General features: G+C 39.8%; 1 pseudogene; it reads left to right on the forward strand.

The window, feature by feature from the left end:
• The first annotated feature begins 5,948 nt into the window (after positions 1-5,948).
• On the forward strand, positions 5,949-27,215 carry LOC125168044 (tubulin alpha-1 chain-like; annotated as a pseudogene).
• Positions 27,216-27,528: the final 313 nt, after the last annotated feature.

The raw sequence follows: 27,528 nt of genomic DNA on the forward strand, positions 1-27,528 counted from the left end.
AGAAAAAAATAAAATAAACTGCCTTGGTTAACTAGGGAAATAAATAACTTCTGAATGTTTCTCTATTTCTTATTCATTCAGGTCCTGGTATAGAAACCTCAAAAGACTAATAATAAGGGCTTGAAGTCTTCCCTGCCCGGCTGGGAATGAGCAACGTCTCAAATTTCACCCTTGTGGGTAGGTCAAGAAGTTGATCTATCTGCTCTTGAGTTATAATCTGGGTTCTATTGGCCCAACAAATACAATTGCCTCTTAAGACTGTGGGTGTATGGCTAAATCTTTAGATGGAAGTCTGCTGTCCTGAGATCTTATTGGACCTCACTCAGTAGGTAGGTGTCAACTCTGAGACCCTTTGTGCCCGAATTTCCTCATCTGTGAAATGAAAGGGTTAGACAAGGTCTTCCTTTACAGAAAAATAAAGTTCAGCAGAAACCCAACATGAAACAAGTAATGGGAAGCTTCTCTGGTTGAACAAAATGGAGGAGCCTCACCTGCTGACACCCACAGTCTCATCTCCAAGACCAGAAGAGTCTCGAAGGAAGTCAGATGACAGTAGAGCAAAGTCTGAAACAGGCCAAGTGGGTATTGTCTCAAGACCCTTCTAACTCCAAAGCTTGTGGAAAGCATAATTCCCATCATGCTCTTTTACTGACTTAATGTTCTCCTTCTGGGGGAAGTACCTGAGTTTGTTCACAGGGAATGAAGTATGGGTGTGATTCTCTGCCTACCAAGGACGTAATACTAACTTTAATACAGAATAGTTATATTAATGAGATACTAGAACTTTGTCACAGGTCACTCAACCAACTTGAAAATGTTGTTTGATCTATGTCAGGCAATAGAACAGAAATCATACCAGACCTTTAAAGAATGTCTCCAGTCTAGGAGTCACAAACCCAAATGATTTGGGTGATCAGGCATAAAATATAAATGAGTGAAAAGGGCCAGTTGGGAACTGCAGCAAATGGACAGTGCTTGCATCATCCTGGGGAACAGGTGCTACTCTCCTCCAGCTAATTGTGGCCACAGCCACAGGAAGTGTGGGATCAGCATGATAAAGCCTTCTGTCATGAAAAGCTGTATATTCAGATTATCAAATTTTAAATAAAAAGCAAAGAAAAGTGTTAAAGTCAGAGTCTGACCACAGAAGCAAAACCATTCTTAATAGTGAAAAACGTGGGATTTTTAACAGGGATTAGATCTTACACAACTCTGAGAAGTGGTGAAGAAGTCTCTGCAAGGGTGTTGCACCTGGCATTGGGCTGAATTTACTACTGGTCAGCTGTGATAGCAGCTGGGGAGAAAAAAAATGGACATGAAATAAGAGAGAGCAAGGGCAGACTGGAACTCATGTCTGGCTTTTAATGACTAATCTTGATGAGGTGGGTGACCTGCAGAAGGTGGCACCTTCAGCCCTGGGACCAAACCCATACCTGACCCAGGAAGGTGAAGGAGGAGGTCTGCCAGGAGGGAGGGAGGCCTGGGTGCGGGCCAGCAGATCTGCAACAAGGTGCAGGAGCTGTCTGGCTCCCTGCAGCCACTTTTGGTGCTTCAAGAAAGGCTGCTGCTTAAATTCACCTTCCAAATCTTATGTAAATATCTCTTGTGACCAGCCCTAATCCAAAGGCCTACAGGACAGAGAATTCTGGGAAACAGCTCCAGCTTAGCAAAGTTGACAAAATACAAAACCACCTTGTCAACGTGTCCATACATATTTCCTTAACCACACATAACTTCCAAATAAAGACAATAGCAAAATCTTATTTACAACTAACTTGATGCAACTATTCTTCCTGCAATCAAAACACACTAACTCTCTATACAAAGGGAAAACAAAGTCATTCTACTCATAGTTTGGCTGATGTTCTTTCCTCTTCTGAGTCACATTCCCCTTTTGATAGCCTGACATTTATATTGAACTATAAGGTTAACTATTGTTAACACATTTTTTTCTATTCTCATTGCGTTATAATTGACGTATAACATTGTTCTAGTTTTAGGTTTACAACATAGTGATTTAGTATATGTAAATATTGTGAAATGATCATCACAATTAGTTTGGTTAACATCCATCACCGCACATAGTCTCAATGTTTTTTTTTCTTATAATGAGATGAACACATCTTACATTTGAGAAATGGGAAAGGGAAAGACAGAATTGGCTAATATATATGCAAACACATTGAGACCAAAATATGGAAGAAATTTTCATAACCATTATAGTCTTTGTTTCTGTAACTCGTCACATGGTTACACTTAGTATTTAGAACTCTGTTATCCCACACCCTTTTCATGTTTTATTACCTTTGATAAGCACCTTGGCTAGAGGTGTTCCTAGTCTGGTGGGGTGACATAATTTTCATGCCTGAAGAGTCTGGGTCCTGCCTCTAGTGAGCTGTCACTGTTTTCCATTGACTTTTGTCACAGAGAAGTCCAGGAGGGGGATTTACAGTATACACTTTTGGTAGTGCTGCAAGCTCCTTCCTCTAGGGGATTCAAATGCTACTTCATTCCAGGGACTCCAGGTCTGCACTCTGGTTCAGGTACAGGGTGTGGTGGGGTTGAAACTTTCCTGCTATGGTGATTTCACCCAACTTGCAGTTACCAGGCTCAGGATGTTTCCTCTTACACAAATTAAGTAGACTGCTCATCCAATTCAGCACTAGAGACACCATAATCAATTAGCCAAAGTCAAAGACATCCTGTGTTCCACATTTACAAACAATGTAATGATGAAAATCCTTATGTATGCATCTTTCATACTTGCATACTTGTGCAAGTATAGGAAACATTTATAGACAGAAAGGCATAGAACATTTTTGTTCAGGCCCTCCTGGTTTTATCATACAATGCTTAGCCATTTGTTCATCTATCTCAAAGTTCATTCTTCTAGGTTGATGGTAATAATTTAAAAAATAATAATAATCATTGCTATTTTTAACATTTACTTTTGGCTAACTAAGCTTTTTCTCCCTGGAATCTCATTTACTCCTTAAAACTAGGCAAGTGTTATTATTCCCAATTTACAGATGAGGAAATGCTCACAATTCCAAGAGCACACACAGGTATAAGATCTGTGATAAAAAGGATGCAAGAGACTTGAGCCAGATCTCACAGTCAATGATTGACATAATCAAAGTTTAAGCTTTCTTTTTCCAAAAACCATTTTTTCTCTATATTGTGGCCCAGAGAAAAGATAATGCACATATCTATTTTAATAATTTTAAAAGTTAGTTTTATGCCTTGTCATGGGCACAAACCAGATACCAGAGGAACAATGGGAATTTTGAAAGCATGTGGACCAGACAGTTCAGATAAATGGTTGCACGAGTAGTTAAAGATGTTCAGAAACTGGGAGGTCTCTGGGAATAAGGGGAACATAACATGGTGGAAGAGAAAAACTGCAGCTGATCACTACTGGTGTAATTTTAGCACATCAGTAAACCTTCATTGCCTCATCTGTAAAATGGGGAAAACAATAAAATATATTTCACAAGAATGTTGAACAGAGTCAACAATATGTGCAAGGGCCTAGTAGTTATTGCCATAGTTCACCAGCAAACCAAATAACCCAACCTCAAATTAGCAGTAATTACAGAGGCCATATGTGTATCTCCTAGATTGGCTAGGGTATTCCTTATTTAATACTCTTGACACAGGATCCCATTTGGTTTAACATTTCCATGCTCTGAAAAGTAGTCTGAATTGAACAATAAGTTATATGAAAACCAAAGGATCAGTGTTGGAGCAAGCCAGCCATTCAGCAGGTGAAGTAGCCTGCTAGCACAGTTTCTACTCTTGGTTACTCCTCTTCTCCTTGGAGAGAACTAAATCTAAGTGAGCCCAACCAAGGATATGGATTTCAGAAAGCATGCATGGCTAAAAGAGAATTCCCTGACAGTCTAGCTGATTGCCCACCACTGGTTGGTAAACCAGACCTGGCAAATAGCATGCATTACCAAATAGCAAGTGCTTATGTTGAACTAATTATATGCCAGGCATGGTTGAAAGTGCTTTATATTATCAACACATTCAATCCTCACAACAGCCCAGTAACACAGGTTATCATCCCCATTTTACAGATGAGAAATGGAGAAATGGAAAGTTAAGTAAAGTAGAACCTTGGTTGTGAGCATAATTTTTTTTTCAGGAAACATGCTTGTAATCCAAAGCACTTGTATATCAAAGCAAATTTCAACAATCATTGGCTCAGTTGTGATCATGTGACATTCAGTGCCACGTAGGACTCCTATTGCAAGAGGAATAACTGTATCAAGTTAAAATTTATTAAATTTATTAAAAATGTTTGCTCATCTTATGGAAGACTCAGAGAACAAGTTGCTCGCAATCCAAGGTTTTACTATACATTCTCCAAGATGACAGAGCTAATATGTGGCAGAGACCAGAGTTTGGGCATAGGCGAACTAGCTTCAGTCTGTGCTCTGCACATGCAGTATAACCTCTCTCTCACCCACTTGAGTCTAGAGAAGCAGAGTAACAAAGGCCACACAGGCAACATACTAGAAGCAAAAACTCGTCATTTTTCCCTAGGGAAAGCATGTAGTGGAATTTCAACTTTTGAATAGACAGTAGAGATTCCTTCCCATTAGTGGGCTTAGTACTCTGCAGCATGTGCTCAGTACTACCCCCATGTGTAATGAGGTGCTGAGGTGTCTTACAAGGATTTGGAGCACCATGAGTAGGAGGATTTGTGAAAATCTTTCCTACACTGATATAAGTATGTCAAGGTAGGCTATACTTCTAATCACATCAGTTTCAAGAAAACTTTGTGACTCATTACTGTTGAAGGTCTTGTAGACAGAGAATGGAGTAGAAGGCAGATGGACAGCACATTACTTGGTGTCCAGATCAGGAATTATTTGGACAGGAATTATTTGGGTAAGATGGATTATAAAAGAAATGAGAAAGGTGGTCCAGTCTTGCTAAATTTAGATCCTGAGAGTCAGGGCATCTGGGGAATCTGGGAACATTTGGGACATTTGGGACATCTGGGTGATTGTTGATTGGCCATGTGGTATCAGATACCTGTGTCAATCATTCAAACTCTCTGTGTACATCCTAGCCCACAGGATTTTTCTGAAAAGCAAGGACAGAATAGATGAAAAAAGATTTGAAGAAAAATCTTAAATGCCCTAGCAATGTAAAGACTCTGGATAAAACTTCCAAGAAGGGAAAGAGGAAAGATAAACTTATCAGAAGAGTTGTGTTAAAATGGATCAGAAGAGGGGCGAGTGGGTGGCTGAGTTTAGTAAGGGTCCAACTCAGGTCATGATCTGACAGTTCATGAGTTCAAAGCCCTCATCAGGCTCTATGCTGACAGTGTGGGGCCTGTTTGGGATTTTCTCTCTCTCTCTCTCTCTCTCTCTCTCTCTCTCTCTCTCTCTCTGCCCTTCCCCCATTCATGCTCTCTCTCAAAATAAATAAATAAACTTAAAAAGATTAAAATGGGTCAGAAGGAACTGGGGATTGAGTTAGCATGACTGAAATCCAGAGTGTTACATTTTCTTTCTAAAATGTTTACCTTATCAGGCATGCTTGGTGCAAAGAAACAGAAATTTCTGGTAATGTCATCCAGAGCAATGACTCTGAACAGAGCTCCATTCACCAAGCCATCTTGGACTGCCTCCCAGTTGACAGTCACATCCCTCATATTGTCAGACCACACCTCTCACACAGATAACCCCTAACTCTCCTCTCTCACCATCAGCTTGTGTCAAAGCAGCCAGGATGGCCTTCCTACCAAGAATCCCCCCACCTCCACACTACACCTACCTTTAGTTAGAATGAAGCATTTGCAGAACTCTACCTGAGGGACCTGTGAGAACAGAAGGCCAATGGTGGGGCAAAATGAAGCAGCACCCCAGGATTAGTCATCTTGCATGTGAGCGGCAGGATCAGCAGGCAGTTCTGGGAGAAGTTGAACAACTATGAGCATCCCTGAAGCCAGGTGGCCACCCAGACCCCCAGCATCAGCTTGTTGCTGGGAAGCGGCTGCCCAGCCAGGAACTATGTATCACAGTGGCCCGGCATCTAGATGTGGCTGTGCCACTAATTTTCATGAATGGAATGTGAATGGGTCTCAGTGGATAAGAAGTAGGTATGTCTTCCCCTTGCTTTGTTCCCCACCTTTCAGTGGCTAGGGAAGACTGTGAAGCCCTAAAAGCAGCAGAAACCACAAGGTAGAAGGAACCTTGGTCTCTGAATGATCATGTGGAGTAAAGCTGCCCTCCAGACAGGAACATCGGACTTTTGCATATATGACAAAAATGTATGTTGTGCTAAACCACTCAGGGCTTTGTCTGTTATTGGGCTGAGCTACTTCAGTCACTAACACTTAGGAACTGAACCCTGTAGGCCGCAGTGGAATTCTCACCTTTGCCTTTGAAACAAATGCGTTCTGGAAACCTAAAATCTAGCATAGGGATTGCTTAACCACACAGAAATGGCAAGGGCCTGTATTAAAGAATCCCCACTTTCTAGGGTGCCTGGGTGGCTCAGTCAGTTGAACATCCAGCTTCAGCTCAGGTCATGATCTCACGGTTTGTGGGTTTGAGCCCCACACTGGGCTCTCTGCTGACAGCAAGGAGCCTGCTTTGGATACTCTCTTTCCCTCCCTTGTTGCCCCTCCCCCCTCAAAAATAAACATTTAAAAAAATCCCCATTTTCTCTAGCCAATATAATGCCCCTTCTCTCAAGCTTCTGTTAGAATCTTTTAACCCATTCTATGCTGCATAATGCAGACGGCAGAGGAGAATGTGGAGTCCTCACACAGGAATACTCCAAGAGGAACTTGAACCCTCCTGATTACCAGGGTCCCCCTGGGTCTGACAGTGTATGCTCCTGGGCAGCCTGCATTAATATTCTGGCTGTCCCTGAGGGAAACCTAGGCGAAGGTCATTCTGTTAAAATCTTTCCCATTCTCACTAAATAAGCTGTTTGGGGCCCTATCTTTTGGGCGTAGCTAATTGGAAGTGGAACAGACCACCAATGATTTTTTTTTACTTGGTTTGGAGAAAAAAATTAAGCCTAGATGGAAGAATATCAAAGTGTGAAGAGGATATAATATTATTCTTCTGAGTTGATTTTGATTTTGAAGAATGTCCCTGCTAGGGAAGATGTCTAAGCATCATCTTTCTCATTTCACCTCCAGCTCCTGCAAGGAGTACAGAAGTGATCAATACCCTTCCAGCTCCTTCCTGGCATAGGCCTTTCTCTGCAGTGCAGCTCAGACCCTGGGTGCTGGCCCGTGAGGCCTGTTGGGGCCAGCACAGTTTACATGTGTCCAGGTGTATGGGACACCCTCTTATTGCAGCTGCCCATGACACTCTGGGCAGAGCAGCTGCCTGACTTTTCCTTACTAATTTCTTCTCCATGCTGAGCTACATGGAGGAGAATAATTGCCTTCACTCTGAGCTCTGACATTCCCGCATTCAAGCACCTGCTCTCCCACTGTTCTCCCAATAGGAAGACAATCTCTGCCACACTTGGTGTTTCCTTCACAGCAAACCTGCTTATTAGAGAGACTCACATTAGAAGGGACAGTTGGGGGCCTGTGGATGTGGCAAGGGCCAAAGTGGCATTTTGAAAGTCTCATCAGTATTTTTCCCCAGTGAAATATGAACTATGGTGGGAATTCCCCCGAGGTGCTGGGCAGAAGGGAGAATTTTCTGGAGCTGCTCAGACCCATCTCATTCTCTGAAAAGGTCCCAGCCCTGTCAGCAGAAACAAATCAGGGAAGCCTAAATCCAATGAAAAGGAAAACTAAGTCACCACCATCCAACGATATCATGTTGAACTTATCAGAAGCTTTCTCAAGATTCTCTGAGTTATTTTACTGCTACTAGAGGGTGGGATCAATTGATTCCTCTTAGAATGTGTATTTTCATTCTAGATTATAAGGTGTGATACTGTAGCAGTTATTAGTCTCCTCAGGGCCAGGGGCCAGTATAGCAACATCTCATGGGGGGAGGGGTAGGAAAATCTTAGACTCTAAGATTCCCCTCTCTAGAAGTAAGCCACTGCCTTAAGAAAATATCTCTTATTGTCTCTTTTTATCACCCGCACAAGAGCCAATCACTAGGTCTTAATTAAGTTTACCAGGGTGTCTCAACTTGTTATTCATATAGGTATTAGACTTTCAGTGTAGAAACATTTTAAAGCAGAGGTTGAGAGACTATGATCTGCAGGTTAAATCTGGTCCTCCAACTGTATTTTCAAATAAAGTATAAATACAGCCACACCTATTTGTTTAGTATTGTCTATGACTGCTTTCACGCTATGAGTTGAGTGTTGAGTAGAGTTGAATAGTCGTACTCTGACCTGGATAGTCATATAAATTTACTAATTTGGACCTTTACAGAAAAGTAAAATAAGGGGCGCCTGGGTGGCGCAGTCGGTTAAGCGTCCGACTTCAGCCAGGTCACGATCTCGCGGTCCGTGAGTTCGAGCCCCGCGTCAGGCTCTGGGCTGATGTCTCAGAGCCTGGAGCCTGTTTCCGATTCTGTGTCTCCCTCTCTCTCTCTGCCCCTCCCCCGTTCATGCTCTGTCTCTCTCTGTCCCAAAAATAAACAAAAACGTTAAAAAAATTTTTTTAAAAAAGAAAAGTAAAATAAGAAAAATAATTGAAAAATAAACCTCTCATAATCCCACCACTCAGAAATGGCTAATGCTATATTCTTTCCTCCCTTTTATTCCTGTGGAAGTGACTCTTCAGAAAAACAGAATGGAATGTTATGAATTTGATACAGATGTTGAAACTAATGATGCCACACACACACACACACACACACACACACACACACACACACCAAGAGGGTATGAAAGCTTTATTATTTATATATTTGAGACTTTTCTGCGAGAGCAGGAAATACCTCCCAAAATGGTCTGACAATCACTTGAGAGCAAGAAAAGTAGACCTGCTGGGAGTTTCACAATGGTTGGGGATGGGGCCAGGGTGGGAATTCCCACCGGAGGGATTTCATGGCCTGAATCTTCCACTGATGCCAGCCTGCTCAGATGTGGGGCAGAAGGGAAAGAGGTAAACAGGTAAAAGCCGTTTACAGTTAAACATCAAAAGATGGAGTCAGACTCCTAATGACAAGGCTACATTCCCTGTCACACTGGTCCTTCTAATCTATGCATGTTTCCTCCTTCTGAAGAAGGAAACCTTCTGGTTTATAACAGAAAGCAAATGCATGGTTTTAGCCTAAGCTTCCATTTCTTCTGGAAAGAATTCAAGGTTCCTCCCACTGCCATCCCCTGATGTGTTGCCTCCTCTCAGGAAGAGGGTAACAAGAATTAGAACATTGCCTCGGCTGCCTCCAGGTGGAGTGAGGAAAGGAGGGAATAAAACTCAGAATCTCTTGAGGAGTTCTCTCATTTACTCCTCATGGCTCCCACACTCCTCCATTTTATGGCTTGTTTCTTGAGAGCCTGGTCCCTGAGAAAAGGCAGGCACTGTCCCCTTTTGGGGACAAGGGGCCATCTCTGTGGCAGTCAAGAGTGAGCAGCTGAGCAGAATTCCACTCTAGGCCCTAGGGAAAAATTCTTTCTTTCCCTCTTCATTCTCTTCAGTTTGTTTTTCTTCATCATCAGAGTTGAAGTATCTACCTATTCAAAATCAGGATATGAGCCCAAAGGAAAGACCCAAGAAGTTACTTAGCTGGCTGAGGTTTTAAGTCTGCCTCTGGCCTATGGAAGGTGCCCTGAAGACTCCACAGAGGGCCAGGTCCCCGGTGCCTTCACTGGGGTCTGCATTTAGAGTCCTGAGCTTATAACAAGAACTCCTTTGTCTGATGGTGTCCACCTTTCTAGGTCTTCCTTGGGGTCCTCACTAAGGAGCATGTGAGGGTAATGCAGAGGTCCTGGGGTCCCAGGTATATTTCAGTCACTCCCTACCTGAAGAACACCTACCTGAAGGCTAGGAATGACTAACCATGAAAGCTCAGAGGATGAGAAAGAGAGAGAAGATTGAGTGGGAAGGAAAGAATTGTCTGCTATGTGCTAGGTGCTTTATATACATTCCCTTTTATAAAAAGATTTTTATTATGAAAATGCTCAAACATACACAAAAGCAAAGAGAATAATGCAAAGAACCCTGTGCATTCATTACTAACTTAAGTGCTTAGCATTTAATAATACTATATAATTAGTACAACAACCCTGAAATATGGGTATTAATCTTAGCCATTTTTAAAGGTTTGGGGACTTCAGGTTACTTGCCTAAGGCCACGGAGCAAGTATACAGCAGAGAAAACAGTGGTTCTCATCTAGCTCTAAATGCCACACTTCCGAGGTCATGCTGCCTCCAGGTAAGGCTTTGTGAAAGACAAAAAACTTAACCCGAGCCAGAAATGTCAAAGAAGTAGGAGGACATATTCAGAAGGACTGAGAAGGTGAGTCCACGTCCAGTGGCAGTGATCGAGAGGGAGGCTTGGCACAGACACTGGCTGGGAGCCTCAGAAAGAACCTTCTGGGCTTTGCTGCTATAATGTTCCAAAGACTCCTCTCACTGCCCCAGTCACCATGAAGACAACCAACCATCAGGTGGAACCAGGAATGGCATTCTTTAGGCCCCCACCTCCCTATTGCAGTACTGTTTGCTAAGTGAGGTTAACCCTTCCTTTTAGATGGAAAGACACACTAATATGTGCCTTGTTATAAAGTCCCAGAGTGGATGTCCTTTCTCCACTTCCTGAGTATATATGGAAGTGGTGTCTCATCACGAGCCTAATTTTATTTATTTACTTGTTTGCCACCAGATTGAATACTGCTCAGCCATTTCAGAGGGGGCTGTGTTTGCTGCTTCCTGCTTTATTATTAAGTGCTTCCAAATAAGGAACAAGTGTCTACAGGAAAGGGAAATGAGTCTTTGAATCTGCCAGAGGATGCCAGAGGACATCTTCAGCAATTTTAATAATAGCTTTGGAATAGATGCCTGCATGATCTTGAAATGATGACCACTAAAATCCTAAAGAGCTTTACTGTCTCAGGGAAGGAATAGTAAAATTGGGGAGGATGAACATAAAATAAATAGAATAAGAAGCTGAAAAGCCCACTTTCGTGTTGGCTTTATTAATTTGTTAAATAAATTAAACAATAAATAAGGACATATGTCTACTTTTAAATTCCAAGATATAGATATCTTACATATAATTCATGTATAGTGTATATCATTTAAAAAAATTGGCCATATTTATGTTTACCCTAAATATTTTCAAACTTTGAATTCATATATGAAAAACAGAAAAGCAAACAGTCTTTTACTTTTTAAATTCTGGGATAAAGTTGGGGCGCCTGGGTGGCTCAGTCAGTTAAGCACCTGAGTTCAGCTAAGGTCATGATCTCATACTTTGTGGGTTTAAGCCCCATGTCAGGCTCTGTGCTGTCTGCTTCGGATTCTGTGTCTCCCTCTCTTTCTGACCCTCCCCACTCATATTCTGTCTCTCTTTCTCTCAAAAAAAAAAATGAATAAACATTAAAAATTAATTAATTAATTAATTCTGGGATAAAGTTGTGTGGGATGTGGGGTGCATGGGTGGTTTAGTCGGATAGGCGTCCAACTTCAACTCAGGTCATGATCACACAGTTTGTGAGTTCAAACCCCTCGTTGGGCTCTGTGCTGACAGCTCAAAGCCTGGATCCTGCTTCGGATTGTGTGTGTGTGTCTCTCTCTCTGCCCCTCCCCCACTCACACTCTGTCTTTCTCTCTCAAAATAAATAAACATTGAAAAAATCTAAAAAGAAATTGTGTGGGATGTGACTCCTTGGCCACATTTATTTTTATTTTTTATTATAATTTCTTTCTTTTTTAATGTTTATTTATTATTTTGAGAGAGAGAGAAAGAGAGAGAGAGAGAGAGGGAGTGCCTGTGTGTGAGCAGGGGAGGGGCAAAGAGAGAAGAAGACACAGAATGTGAAGCAGGCTTCAGGCTCCAGGCTGTCAGCACAGAGTTGGACGCAGGGCTTGTACCCATGGACTGCGAGATCATGACCTGAGCCAAAGTCGGACGCTTAACTGACTGAGCCACCCAGGTGCCACTCCTTGGCCACATTTAAATGAGAAACATCTCTGAGATCCAATTTATTAAAGGCATCAAAAAAATTCCTATTAAACATCTGCCAGCAGAATTTAAATTTTTTCAGTACATTTTAGTTAATTTCTATTTGGAAAGTCCATAAACAAGTTTAGTCAAGTTTAGAAATGTACATTTTAGAGAAAAGTATGAATACCATTTTCAGAAAGTGAGAGGAACCTCCATGCCCATGTCTCAGGGAATGTTAGTTGTGCAAATGAAGACAAGTGTCTCTGTAGTGACAGGATTTGGGCTTGAGATAGATGAGACATATATGGAAGAGAAGTACACAGTAGGGGAAGAAAAGGAGAATAATTTCAGCTCCAAAGTTTTCTCCCTTTATGGTTCTGACCAGAAACTTGTGAGCTGCCAGCCATGGTTTATTGCTCATCTTTTTATTCTAATTAGAAAGGAGGCATATGGTAAAGGACAATGCTTTTTATGCAAGATTTCAATCTTGCTTGGGTATTTAGGGATTGTGTATGTCCTTCAAGAGGGCCTTTTCATATATTTCTGTAAGGACAGAAAGAGAAGGATGGCAGGTTGAACAAAATGCTATGAGCCAAAATGATACACAGGAGGCAATTTAGCATCAAGCTTGTAAGTTTTCTGGTGGGACCAAGAGATTTGACACAGACACAGAGCCACATGGGACCAGCATAAATGAGTTTCACTGCCACTGCTCCAAATTGCCAAAAAGCTGCAGTTTGAAAGAGATTGAGCCTTTGCTACCATGGCAGTAGATAGGTATAAATGGCAACACACCAACTCCCAAGCATATCCAGAATGTTTAAGGAGTGTGGTGGCTCAGTGGCTTGGCTCCAGAATCCTTGAAGAAATGATAATCCAAATGCTGTCCATTTACATGAGCTAGTCCTTAATCTTACTACAAATAGTACTGGTTTCATGTTCCTGCTGTTTTAGTGTCACTATGACCTCATGGTCACATCTCAGTATGATGTGACAAACACAAAAGGCTATATTGAAGTTGATATTTGAAGTTAGAATTCAGTAATTCTTAGGAAATATACTACCACTATCAAATGACTAATGGGATTCTGCTTTACTGTATCAATGTGTGTTTGTACTTTTCATTTCCTACGGAAATAAAGATTCTACATTTTTAGGCCTCCCGTATTGAATTTTTAAATATGGGCCAATGTGGAAAAATTATTAGATTTCTAATTAAATGTTTATGAAATGTTTAAATGTTTCAAAATATTGTTCTAATACAATAGAAGAATGAGCAAAAGACAAGAACAAGCAACACACACACATATACAAATACAAATGGCTACAATGCATATACAAATATGTCTAATCTTAATAGAAATCAAATAAATGTAAATTAAGACAATGATAAGTACAGATTTTCCTTATCAGATTGGCAAACATAAAAAAGAATAATACCGGGAGCTGGTAGGTGTTGAGAGAAATGGATATTTCTTTCTCTGGTGTTAGGAATATAAATTGTACGCTCCTAGAGGATGATTTAAAAATACATGTCAAAATGTAAATACACATACTTTTTAACTTAGTGAATTTGCTTTTAGGAATTAATTATAAAAATAAAATCAGACAATATGTTAACACACTTGTTTACAAAGGCTCAATATAACAATGTCTATAACACAAAGTAATAGAAACAAGTTAAATGTTTATTAATAGAGGATTGCTTAAATATATGGCACAAGCCAAACAATAGAATACTATGCAACCAATATAAAGCTATATTATGGAAAACACAGGCTTGTGAAATAGAAGGCACAGATTAACACATTCACTTTTTTGTGGAGGGAAGGATATGTACCAAAAGGAGCATTGTTACAAGTGTCTTATGCAGGTAGAGGGAAGGATTCAATAGATGGTTTATTTCTCTTCTTTATAGCTTTCTTAATTGTTTAGGTTTGTTTCCTTACTTGTTTACCTCTATGTTCTATTTATTCACAAAATTAACTGAGCATTATCGTGTGCCAGGTACTGTATTAGACAATGAAGACAGAGCAGTGAACTGATACTACTAGATACAAATCCCTATCTTCTTCATAACATTTGCATTTTATTGCAGGGAAAACAGAGAATGAAGAAAGTAAATATAAATGCAATGCTACGTTAAATGATGTTAAGTACTGAGGAGAAAAAGACTTTGCTAACACAAAGGCAAGGAACAAGGCAGAAAGGTTATCCATCTTCTTCTGTACTGGCCCTGGCCCTGGCACAGTTTATGGTCCAGAGTAGCAGTCAATATTACTTGCTGAGTGAATTGAAGAAGAGGATTCCAGTCAGGGCACTCTGTGGCCAGGGTACCATGCTGAAGATACACTATAAGACCTCTACCCTTGGGTTCTCCTTTCTTGGGTATATGCAGATGGTCTGTCTTCCTTCAACCCACACATTTTTTTTCCTCCAAATCCAGGTAACATTCAGCTCGTCTTATCCACACCTTTCCTTATTTAATAACATTCTAGTCTGGCTTCTCTCAGAGTAGTATATGTTCCTTGGACTAACCTGATTCTTTCACATCTGGTTATTTCCCAATAATTTTGAAGATGGGATTATCTTATTGCATAGCCAACCTTTTTCACTATATGCCGATGCTTCATAATGTCACATAGTCTACTTACTTTGGGGATGTATCATTAAGTTTCTCCACATAATTGCCACAAATCAAACACATCTGACATTTATAAATGTGTTCTTGCTGGGTGCCTTCCCTTATTTCCTTTGGCTTTAGCTTGTGTTTCTTTGAATTCTGCTATGGTTAATTCTCTATGATTTTCTGTCCCAGGAAAAATTAGTCAGAGTATACAAAGGGGCTACAGCAAGTTAGAAAGGCAGAAGAAATAGTAACTAATGAGCATCCCATTATATATATATATACATATATATATACACACACACATATATATATGGTGTGTGTGTGTGTGTGTATATATATATATATATATATATATATATATATATATGGTGTGTGTATATATATATATAGGGTATATATATATATATGGTGTATATATATATAGGGTATATATATATATATATATATATATATATATATATATATATGGTTTCCTTATGTGCACAGAGATAAATGTCAAGGGCAATTTGGGTCTTTAAGCCTGACAATGTAATTTAGGATACAGAGAACAAAGAAATAAACATTTGGCATTATCTTCCACCTGTCTTCACAAATGAAGTGGGTGAGATCTTAATGAGGGATTCAACTGCTAAGAGTGGCAGATGAAGGACTAGCATATACATAGATTAATATCAGAAATGATCATGATAAGCTTAAAGTATTAGTAATGATCACAACCTAATGCCTTTTTAAAGTAGATAGACATGAATTCAGTTTTTGGAATTGCATAATGATGACTATTTAAGGATATCCTCATAGGAAATTTATTGTTTAAACATTTGAGGTTTCTGCCACAAGAAAAACAATAAACAAGTACTTTATCAGATCTTAGAACCACGCAATGAAATAGTCTATCAGTGGTTCTGGTTTGCAACAATCACAAGTCCCCCTAATAAACTCAGGAGGGTATGTCATATTGCCCCCAAATTCTCTACAGATTCATTTTCAAGTATGTCACTTCTATCTGAGTTTGAGTTTCATTTATTCTGAGAAACAGCTTCCTTATCAGTAAAATATATGCATTAACATTTGCCGCCAAACCAGCTCTCAGAAATGATTTGTGAGGTAGAGCGTATTCTCACTAAATTTCCTGAGTTTCCCTGCTTAAAAAAAGATTTTATTTAATTTCTTTTAACGTTTATTTATTTTGGAGACAGAGAGAGACAGAGCAAGAACAGGGGAGGGGCAGAGAGAGGGAAACACAGAATCTGAAGCAGGCTCCAGGCTCTGAGCCATCAGCCCAGAGCCCGACGTGGGGCTCGAACTCACAGACCGTGAGATAGTGACCTGAGCTGAAGTCAGACGCTTAACCGACTGAGCCACCCAGGCGCCCCCAAAAAAGATTTTAAAGCACACATGATGAGCTGTTCAATAGCTTTGTGACAGGCAAATAAGCTTCAATGATGAAGCTTTCCATTGGTCTCACAAAATGATGCAGATATTTTGCATACATTATTTTACTTAATTATCACCACTCTGTGGAAAAAGTAACTATTATCGTAATTTCATAAATACAATTGAGACTGAGTCATCAAGTATCTTGTTCAAGGTCATGCAGATGGGAAATGACAGAGTCAGAATTCAAACCCTGACTTCATTGATGCTACCTTATGTTTTTTTACCTAAAAGAACAAACTTTGTTCCACTCAAAATGATGTTCCTTTGGGCTGTGTCACCTCCCCATATTCCTATCCTCAAATTTTAAGTCACCCACCTCTATTAGTAGGATATTTGAGGCTTCCAATTAGTTTGTTAGGTTATAAGCACAATCCCAAGCCTACCTCAGCACAATGACTTATCCATTTTACCAGGCAGTTTTCTTCTGTGTCTGAGTACCTTGTCTCTCGTATTAGAGAAGAAGAGGTAGGTACAAAGACAGGCATAAACCCTAAACTTCAGTATGCACTGATCCTCAAACAAGCATGCCGGTAAGATGGAACAAATGGAAAAATATCCCCAATTGAGAGGCTAGCTCTGACTTGGAAGCAATATTAAGTACATCTTGTTCTGTGTTTTGAGGTTTCAAGGGACAGATGTTCATTCAAACCAGCTCCAAACAAAGAAGGAGACATTTTTCAGAAGTTCCATGAGAAAGAATCTGAACAAAGCTGAAAAACTGTGGCTATAAAAGCACAAGAGCTAGGGCTGCTTTTTCTCTGCTTTTTCTCTCTCTTTCCCTTATAGCACGTCCTGCCTTGTAGCTGCATTCTCTTCTCTTTCTGAGGGTAAGCTGTTTCATCTTACACATGGTCAGTAATGGCTGCCTCACCATATCCCTATAAAACCTCTTGCCTTGAGTACATACCCCACAGGCAACCTCTCATTCATCTCTCAGTTCCATATTTCAGACAAAGAGTCTGATTTACCCAGCAAACCAGAACACATAATCCTATGTCACTGACTAGTTTATGGGTGGGTCACCTCTGGATTAGAGGCCCACACCTATTCCAGTTGGCTGCAGGGACAGAGGGTACAAGTCTCCTTGTCTACCACCCTCTCTTTCTGAAATTAGAGGCACAGATGGCAGACATCATGAACTCTAATGCACATATGTTCAAGTTCAAGTCTCCCTTGTTATGAGAAGGTGTCCTTGCCATCTCTTCTCCAAAGCAATGGAGACAGACAAGATCCATTTTCAGTGAGGATGTTTATGAAAGAAATAGTGTCACTTCATAAAATAAATAGTAAAGTCATAGAAGCTAAAATATTAAAATTAAAATTAGAGAGTTAGGGAGGAAACAACTGGTATATGGCATCAATTTTCAATCTTGTTCTAGTAAAAGGAATGTCAGGCCATATCTGTAGAGTACCACTCAACTGAGCATTTGGAAGGCAATCTGGAATTTTTGGGTTGGTACAGGCTGAGACTTGATAAATGGGTCAAACTCCCATAGTTTGAATTTAGTCAGGAAAATTGTCTGCAGAAACTAGCTGCAATCCTACAATTTGGGGTTATTTTAGCAAATAAATTTGATGAACAATGTGTTCATCTGTTAACATCTGGGGACTTGTTTAAAGAATCATAATTGCCTCCCAACACTTCCACCATTAATACTTTATCAATATGGTAGTGAAGTGAAGGGGACTTAAAATACATTATTATAACCCAAAATGTGCATGTCTCACATCCTTTTCAATATTCACTTTGCAATTCCATTACTGATTGTCTCTGACAGCAGGTATAGTACAACTTTATGGGCAGTCTTTTCATTTTATGAAGCTCTCCATCTGAAATATTAGAGAGTTGGGATTAGTGATTTCATAGACAAAAGTTCCATCATTCATAAATCTTTTATCTTAAAATGGAAAGCATTATCTTTAAACATCTTTTACAAATCTTTCATGGGAATAGAAGGTCATTTATGAACTATACACAAGGTGAATAAAAGAAGTATACTTTATGAAGTTTTTGGACCATTAAGTCTAGATTTTGCTTTTTTTTTCATTCAAAAAAATTGTATCTTTGAATGTTTTGAGAGAGTGATGGGAAAATCAGCTTCAATGAATTTTCTTTTTGTGGCCACTGATGTAGGTCACCAAGGTGATTGAAGTCTCCCAGCAGACTTTTAAATATTTGAAGCTGAAAATATTTAAGAGTGTACCAAATGAATAGTGCTTTAATTTTATTTATATTATATTTTTGGTATGGTTGTGATTATAGCCTCACCAAGACGGGTGATCAGTAATGAATGTGTCCTGTTGGCAGATCCCTCCAGGGCTCTGATTCAATCTTTTGAGTTATGGGATGAGGACAAAATGAACTATTTTTCAAGCTTGTAAATATGTGACAAATGACAGTGCAAGAACTATTGATTCCAATCACAGTGATACAATGTTTCATAGTCAAGACTGACTCTGGCTTTACAAATTACTTGCAAGTTGAACAGTAAACCCATGCACAACACGCTTCAACCTGGATCAATCTTCAAGAGTATTTGTGTCAGTATTCGCCTCCAATTTGAATAAATTCCCAAAGTGAAACGGACTTTTCTTTTTTTACATTAAAAGGTGCTGTTGGGTTTACCCTAATCTTCAAAAGGAAGAGGAAAGCAGAAGGAACTCTTGTAAAATCCCCAGTGACTCTATACACAGGTATCTGCTTGTATCTTTATTAAATAGTCATAATCAAATGTAATTGTAAAGTGCCACTCAAGAATAGGAATCTTACAACAGCTAAAAACTTGTAAGTATTGCCTAGTTCAGCACTCAAATCTTATTAAAACATATCTGGAGACAAAACAAATACATAAAACTCATTCAGTAGATTAGAATTTGATACCACAGTAGCCATTATGTTCCTGTTTGGGACAATTGGATCTGATTATTTTCGAAAAAGCCTCTCAACATGACAGATAATTATATATGAAGACAGACCCTCTTAAAATCCTCCTTACTTGGATCATGAGCACTCCTGTGTGTGAAGAAAACTTTTCCTAAAGAACCACTACACAAACCCAGTAGAATATAGTTTTGGGGGGCCAGAATTTTGCAGCGATTGTGAGAAGGCAGCATCTGTACTGACCCCAGCCCCAGCCCCACCCCTACCCTGTCGTGGAGCACCATTTTAAACTTGCCCTCAGGTTGTCACGGTATATTTTATGCAGGACTGACCTTAGCGGAGACTCTGCATGCTGATGTATTATTGACCTTCTTCCCCACTGCTTACTCAAACAGGCCATCTGGGTACCAGGACGGTACAGGGAATATGTCCAACTTTCCAGACCAAGATAAAAATAAATAAAATGCGGGGGCGGGAGGTGGGGTAGAAGGAAGGCTCTTAGCTTGTACTATGGATTTGTTTATTCAGACATAATTGGCGTGGATCTAGCCAAGGCACAATTTCATTCTTTGTGTAATCCGCAGGCCTCCTGGCCCCTCCCCTCATTGTTCGTCTCCATTAAAGTGTGATGAGCCACTAGGCAAGAAAGGAGGGCAGGGAGGCTGCAAGGCCACCACCAGCCCCTCATTATAGAGTCACACTTCTGGGGAGGCTAGAATTAACCAGGGTGTGAAGATGGACACTGAGCAAAGACAGACCCAACCTCAGCCCAGTCCACCATGGTGAGGGCTGCTTCTTCCTCCCGTCCCTCTACTGTGCTAGGAGTGAGTGCTGCGGATCTGGAGCCTGGTGAGCCAGGTTGTCATTTCTAGGGGTTTATCTGGCCAGCAGCCCTCAGCTGTCCCCCAGTTGAATCACAAAGAGCCCAACCTTGCCAAGACAGGCCAGGCACATTTACAGCTTCCCTGGTGAATTTTTCCTAGGCTGGAATCCATTTTTAGCGGCTTCACTTGGTTGATCAATGGTTTCCTTTCAATGGTGATATTGACTTAGGAAAATAGCTCAGAATGTCAGATTCAGTTCATACTGAACTGCTCTCCGGGACCCAAAGATAGTTGTGAGTTCTCCATAGCACAGAACACTACCAATGACAAGGCGGGGGGAGGTTATGCTTAACCTCTTTTCTTCATCATCAAAAAGCTCTTTCTCTCCTTTTCTGGTGTTAAGTGTGATTTGTTTATAATTTAGTTAAGGAGCATAAAGATTTTTAAAAATATATAAATTTTAAATATTTTATTAAGAAAAAAACATAGTAATCTTTTGGACCTCAACCTTAACAATATCTTTCTGGATCTCTCTCCTTAGGCAAGGGAAACAAAAGCAAAAATAAAATATCGAGTCTGCATCAAAATAAAAGGAAAGTGAAGGAAATCATCAGCATAACAAAAAGGTGAGGTCCACAATAAAAAGGCAATCTACTGAATGGGAGAAGATATTTATAAATATGAAGAGCTCATACAACTCAACACCACAAAAACAAATAATCTGATTAAAAATAGGCAGAAGACCAGGACAGACATTTTTCCAAAGACATGGACAACAGAAACATGAAAAGATTTTCAGCATCACTCATCATCAGGGAAATGCAAATCAAAATCACAATGATGCATTAATTCACACCATTCAGAATAGCTAGTATCAAAAAGACAAAGAAATGATAAACGTTGGTGAAGATGTAGAGAAAAGAGGACTCTTGCACACTGTTAGTGGGAATGTAAATTGGTACAGTTACTCTGGAAAATATTATGGAGCGTCTTCAAAAAATTAAAAATACAAATTCCATATAAGCCAATAATTCTATTCCTGGGTATTTACGTGAAGAAAACAAAAACACTAATTCAAAAAGATATATGCGCTCCTATATTTACTGCAACATTATTGGATATAGCCAAGATATGGAAGCAACCTAAGTGTCCATTGATAGATGAATGGATAAATAAGATGTGGTATATATATATAATGGAACAGTAGTCAGCCATTAAAAAGAATGAGATCTTGCCGTTCACATCAACATGAATGGACCTAAAGGGTATTATGCTAAGTGAAGTAAGCCAGACACAGAAAGACAAATATCATATGATTTCACTTACATGTGAAATCTAAAAAAACAAAACAAGCGAACAAAAAAACAACAACAAAAAAGAGAAACACACTCATAAATATAGAGAAAAAACTGGTGGTTACCAAAGGTGAGGAGGGTGGGAGGATGGGTGAAATGGGTGTAGGAGATTAAGAGGTACAAACTTCCATTTATAAAATAAATAAGTCACAGCACAGAGAAAAGTACAACATAGAGAATGTAGTCAATAATATTGTAATACATTTAATTATCATCAGCATTTCATAATGTATGTAACTGTTGAATCACTACATTATACACCCAATTTTTGGACTAAATATTCAGCACAGTTTTGTGTGGCATAGAAATGCAGGTGTTAGCTAAGAACAAGTCCCCTCCTCCCTGAAGCCTTCTCGCCCAACTGTTCCCATCTAGTTCCTCTCCTCCCTTCATTCTTCCACTTTGTAGAGATTGTTATAATATCCTCCATAATATAATGTGTTGTTCATGCATGTCTACCCTTTCCAGAGTCTGAAAGGCTACGACCACATTGTAATTATCTGTACCAACTCAGTACTGTGCCTAGTACAGGGGATAAATTTAATAAATATTTGCCAAATGAATGACTAATTATAACTAGTTTCCACAGATTTTCCTCAATTTACAATGGGGTTACATCCCAATAAGCCCATTGTCAGTTGAAAATATCGTAAGTCAAAAATGCACTTAATGCACCTAAATTACCAAACATCATAGCTTAGCCTTACCTATCTTAAACATGCTCAGAACACTTACATTAGCCTACAAGTGGGCAACAGCATCTAACACAAAGCCTATTTTATAATAAAATGTTAAATATCTTATGTAATTTAGTGAATACTGAAAGTGAAAAACAGAATGGTTATATGGCTACAGAATGGTTATAAGTGTGTTGGTTGGTTACCTTTGCAATTGCGTGGCTGACTAGGAGCTGTGGCTCACTGACACTGCCCAGAGTCATGAGAGAGTATTATGACTGCATAAAGGTAGCCCATGAAAAGGTCAAAACTTAAAATTTGAGGTACAGTTTCTACTGAACGTGTATTGCTTACCTGCTGTCGTAAAGTCGAAAAATTTTAAACTGAACCATCATAAGCTGGAAACTGTATTTAGAATTTAGAAATGTACCTGGCATTTTAGTTAATCATCTCAATTTGAGGAGGTGGGTATTTCTCTCATCCCCATTGTAAAGAGTGGGAGAGAGAGGTTAAATAGTAGCTAAAAACCTATGAGTCAGTTTGTACTTGGCTTGATTACAGAGCTTGAATTCTAGCTACCACACCACATGATAACAGATGAATGTTTATCCCTCCCATTGTATGCAAATGAGAAATTTATGCTTCCATTTGGGGTTAAATAAAAACAGTTTTACACAATCACTGGGTATACTGGGTTGTGACAGTTATTCAGAGCCTTTGGGGAGACCTAACACAAATTGTAAAATGCATTGAGGCTCTGTTATATTTGTTGAAACTTTTTTGCATTGGCAAAATTCAAAATGTGTAAGCACAGACTTTGGATATGCATTAATTTTGTCTTCAGAAAAGTGCATCAATCTGTGGTATCCAAACGCACAAAGATAGTAATAATGTTGTTTTACCATCCAGGCTCTGCAATAGACAAAACTCTTCCTAGCAGCTTCTCTTATTAGGCATGTGCCTTTGAACAGCCAATACAATTTCTCTGACCCTCACTTTCCTCCTCTGTAAAGTGGAAATATTAATAGTGCCTTCCTCAGAGGGTTGTTGCAAGGAATAAGTGAGATAACACTTAGGAAAAACTTAGCACATTAACTGGTACATGTTTAGGAGCTTAATCAAAGATGGGCATCTACATGACATCAAAATACCTAAGTATCATTGAATACCTATTCAAAGTAAATAAAAATTAGCAAGGATAATATAGAGAACACACAAAACATAAAAGAGAAAAAAAATCTGTTCAATAGCACTAAACTGTACATTTAAAAATAACTAGAATGGTAACTTTTATGTTATGTATTTTTTGCCATAATAATAAAAAAATCTCTCCATTATCCTCAGTGTATATCATAATGAGAAAACAAAAAATAAAACAAACCTTCTATCACTGTAGAAATTTCTAAACTATCTAGAACAATATATACTATTTATTTTCATGAATGTTAAAATTTAATACAGTGAAAATTTTTCATTAGAATATTTTTGTGTGTCAAATAATGATAATATCTAAACAAATTTTTATTGATGTTTCTAGGACTTTTTCATATCTTCTTTATATTCTCAAGAATTAAGTAGGCTCCCACTAAAATTTTTACATATTCTAATATTTAGGATGTTAATTTTTTTAAAGCACATTTTAAAATCACATTTTATTTGCAACCCTTCTAAATTGATATTTCCCACAATCTGTAACAAAACACAAATCTGAATCTGAGGCGGTGACTTGCTGAGGGTTTGTTGGTACCTGTCTAAGAAAGATGGGCTTTCTTAGGCTCAGAAAAAGAAGAGAGGAACTATAGAGTAAGAGCGTGGCATAGGCAAAAAGCTGGCTGGTTCCAGCCTATGGCTATGGAGTCCCTATTTCATGTGCCCTTCCTGCTTTCCCTCAGTGAATTGCCACAGTGAGTAGCACACAGTGCTATAACACACAGTGCTATAAACACAGTGTTTTCATGTGCCCTTCCTGCTTTCCCTCAGTGAATTGCCACAGTGAGTAGCACACAGTGCTATAACACACAGTGCTATAAACACAGTGAATTGCCACAAAGAGTAGCATTTGCCATCCTGATATTTCTGAGACCTGTCCTTAAGCCTGACATCAGGCCATGTGGGGGATGTTAGAAAGTTCAAGAGAACTTTCAGTTCCTCAGAGGTTAAGGCCAAGAGGTTGAGCATGGATAGTTACAGTAAGAAGGGTGGAGGGTAGCCTCCAGGCATGTTGTCTAAGAAAACAGACAGAAAGTATAAGACAGAAAATATAGACTCAGGGTGCCCTCATGACAAGCACTTAGCAATGTCAGTGGCCTTCTTTGGCAGTGTGGCCTATGGGACCAATGGCACCTCTACTTACCCTCTGCCTTCTCTTTTCTTTGCTTTTCAAACATGATGTAGACCTGAATGATAGTGGCTGTTCCACTTGCAATGGGCATTGTCTTCAGGAAGCTTGTGATCAGCATGGTGTGAAAGAGTGATGTTGCCACCCATGGTTGGTCAGCCGCAAGGAAATTTGACGCAAGGCCATTGAGTGCCTCATAAAAGAGAAAGAGAATGTGTGTGTCCAGGGGTTGGGGTGGAGGTTGGTCATTACCACCCAGATATGTGGTATCTCCAAACCTGGCTGGTGAGCAGAACTTCCTGGGGAACCCTATACATCCAAAGCCAATATATCAGATTCTCAAGAGATATAGCTCAGAAACCTGTGATTTGAAAAATAACAAAAAACAAAAAACAAGTTCTGATGATGAGCCAGTTTAACAACAACTGGAATGGTATCTACATCCAATTCAACAGATTCATCATAATAAGAGTGAATGTGCTCAAAGGAATGATAGGATTCCTGATGGTACTTCCTAAACATATCCATTTATTTACCAGTATTATGGGACACATTTTTATTGAGGACCTATGTGCCAGCAATGGCAGTAATGAAAATAAACATAGCCTTTACTCAGACTACTTATTGTAGACTGAAAGAGACACCATGTATTCTAGGGCTCTTGATTTTGTTCTTCTGTGTGAGGACATGGAGACAGTATACCCAACCTTTTCTTGAATAAAGTCAAACCAACTGCTTAGCAAAATGTAAATCAAATGGCTTATACCAACTGTATGACAAATACTAAGTCATACATTTGCTAAGTAATATGGGACATTCAAATATTAAATTAAAATACTATATATGATTTAATGGCAATAACCATAATTTGTTAAACACCTACTCTGTGCCAGGCATGGTTAGACATCTTCACATTTAATCTCCAAAATAACGTGGGGCCTGCCTGCCTCCAAAGCTCTTTGCGGTGCTGCTGTTCCCCCTTCACAACCATGTGAGTTGTCTTACATACCCCTGCTGACTGCAGATCTGTCACTCAGTTGCCTTGCAATCTTGGCCAATTTACCTAATTTTTTCTGAACCAGTTTTCTCACCTAGAAAACAGGGGAATGTACAACTTACTTTGCAGAGTTACTGCAAAGTAAAGTGAAATACTGTTTCTAAGGTATCAAAACAGCTGCTTGATGCATAGCAGGTGCCCAGTCAGTGCTAATTCTTTCAGGTCCCTAACTATTCTCTCCTGTCAGCTGGCACCCATCTTGTGAGATTCATTCACACTAAACAGGAATTGGAACTGAAATTCTCAGAGTTTCCCAAAGGTTATATATATCCGCCACAGGTGACACATTTATGTAAAGGAGACATGCCACAGATGTAAAGTTATGGCATCACACAGCATGTGAAAAACACCAAATACATGGCCACAGGCATTAGGTGTTGGGAAGTTTGGGGAGGAACAAAGACATTGTGGACTTGGTAGCGTCAAAAGTTCAGAGTAATAGTGAGATTTGATGACAGGGGTTTCAGACGCATTTTAAAAAGGGAGAAAGTAGGCAGGTTCTCTTATATCAACCACCTAAGAGTTGTGCTGTGCTGTAAAAAGCAATGACTCTCCTTTTCCTCTCTGCCATCTGCTTGGAAGCTGCAAAGTAGCAAACATACGTGAATGCATCACCATCCATGTTGGCCAGGCATGTCCAAATTGGCAATGTCTGCTGAGAGCTCTATATTGCCTGGAACATGGCATCCAGCCTGATGGTCAGGTGCCAAGTGACAAAACCACTGGGGGAGGAGAAGACCCTTTCAACACCTCCTCCAATGAGAAGAAGTCCTGGCAAGCATGTGCCCAGGGAAGTGTTTGTTGATCTGGAATCCACAGTCATTAATAAGTCTACACTGTCACCTACCACCAGCTCTTCCACCCTGAACAGCTCATCACAGGCAAGGAAGATGCTGCCAATAACTATGCCTAAGGGCACTTCACCATTGGCAAGGAGATCACTGACCTTGTTTTAGACCAAATTTAGAAACTTGCTGATCAGCACACAAGTCTTCAGGGCTACCTGTTTTTTCCATAGTTTTGGAGAGGAACTGGTACTAGGTTCACCTCCCTGCTAGTGGAACATCTCTCTGTCGATTATGACAAGAAGTCCAAGCTGGAGTTCTCCATTTACCCAGCCCCCCTTGTTTCCATAGCTGTTAAGCTCTACAACTCCATCCTCACTCCCCACACTACCCTGGAGCACTCTGATTGTGCCTTCCTTGTAGACAATGAGGCCATCCATGACATCTGCCATAGAAACCTCAATATTGAACTCCCAACCTACACTAATCTGAATAGGTTGATAGGTCGAATTGTGTCCTCCATCTCTTCTTCCCTCAGAGTTGATGGAGCCCTAAATGTTGACCTGCCAGAAATCCAGATAAAGCTGGTGCCCTACCCTGCATCTACTTCTCTCTAGCCACATATGCCCCTGTCATTTCTGCTGAGAAAGCCTACCATGAACAGCTTCCAATTGCAGAGATCACAAATGCATGCTTTGAGCCAGCCAATCAGATGGTAAAATGTGACCCTTGTCATGGTAAATCCATGGCTTGCTGCCTACTGTACCATGGCAAGGTAGCTTCCAAAGATGTCATGCTGCCATTGCCACCACCAAGGGCAAGTGTGCCATCCACTTTGTGGACTGGTGCCCCATTCACTTAAAAGTTGGCATTAATTACCAGCTTTCCACTATGGTACCTTGTGGGGACCTGGCCAAAGTATAGTGAGTGAGTTGTGTGCATACTGAGCAAAACCACATCCATTGCTGAGGCCTGGGCTCACTTGGAACACAAGTTTGACCTGATATATGCCAAGCGTGCCTTTTTTCACTGGTATGTGGGTGAGCTAATAGAGGAAGGAGAGTCTTCTAAGGCGAGGAGGAAATGGCTGCACTTGAGAAGGATTATGAGGAGGTTGGTGTGGATTCTGTTGAAGGAGAGAGTGAAGAAGAAGGAGAAGAATCCTAAAGTTAAAAATGTCACAAAGGTACTGCTTTTATAAGGAAGCTTATTCTGTTTTAAACATTGAAAAGCTGTGGTCTGATCAGTTAATTTGTACGCAGAAGTATATATTCTCACATTCAATTACTGACCTATGCTTTAAAACATGACACTTTGTTACAGACTCAAGCTGTCCATTTCTCTTATGGGTTTGAATAAAGTATTCCCTATCTTAAAAAAATAAAAATAAATAGCAAATAAAAAGAAAAGCATGTGATTCAAGATAGACATGGAGGTGAAAAAGCCCAGGTGTGCTCAGAGGTCAATGAGATGCCAGGAT

The sequence above is a fragment of the Prionailurus viverrinus genome, chromosome B3 (assembly GCF_022837055.1).
Source record: "Prionailurus viverrinus isolate Anna chromosome B3, UM_Priviv_1.0, whole genome shotgun sequence".
Classification (NCBI taxonomy): domain Eukaryota; kingdom Metazoa; phylum Chordata; class Mammalia; order Carnivora; family Felidae; genus Prionailurus; species Prionailurus viverrinus.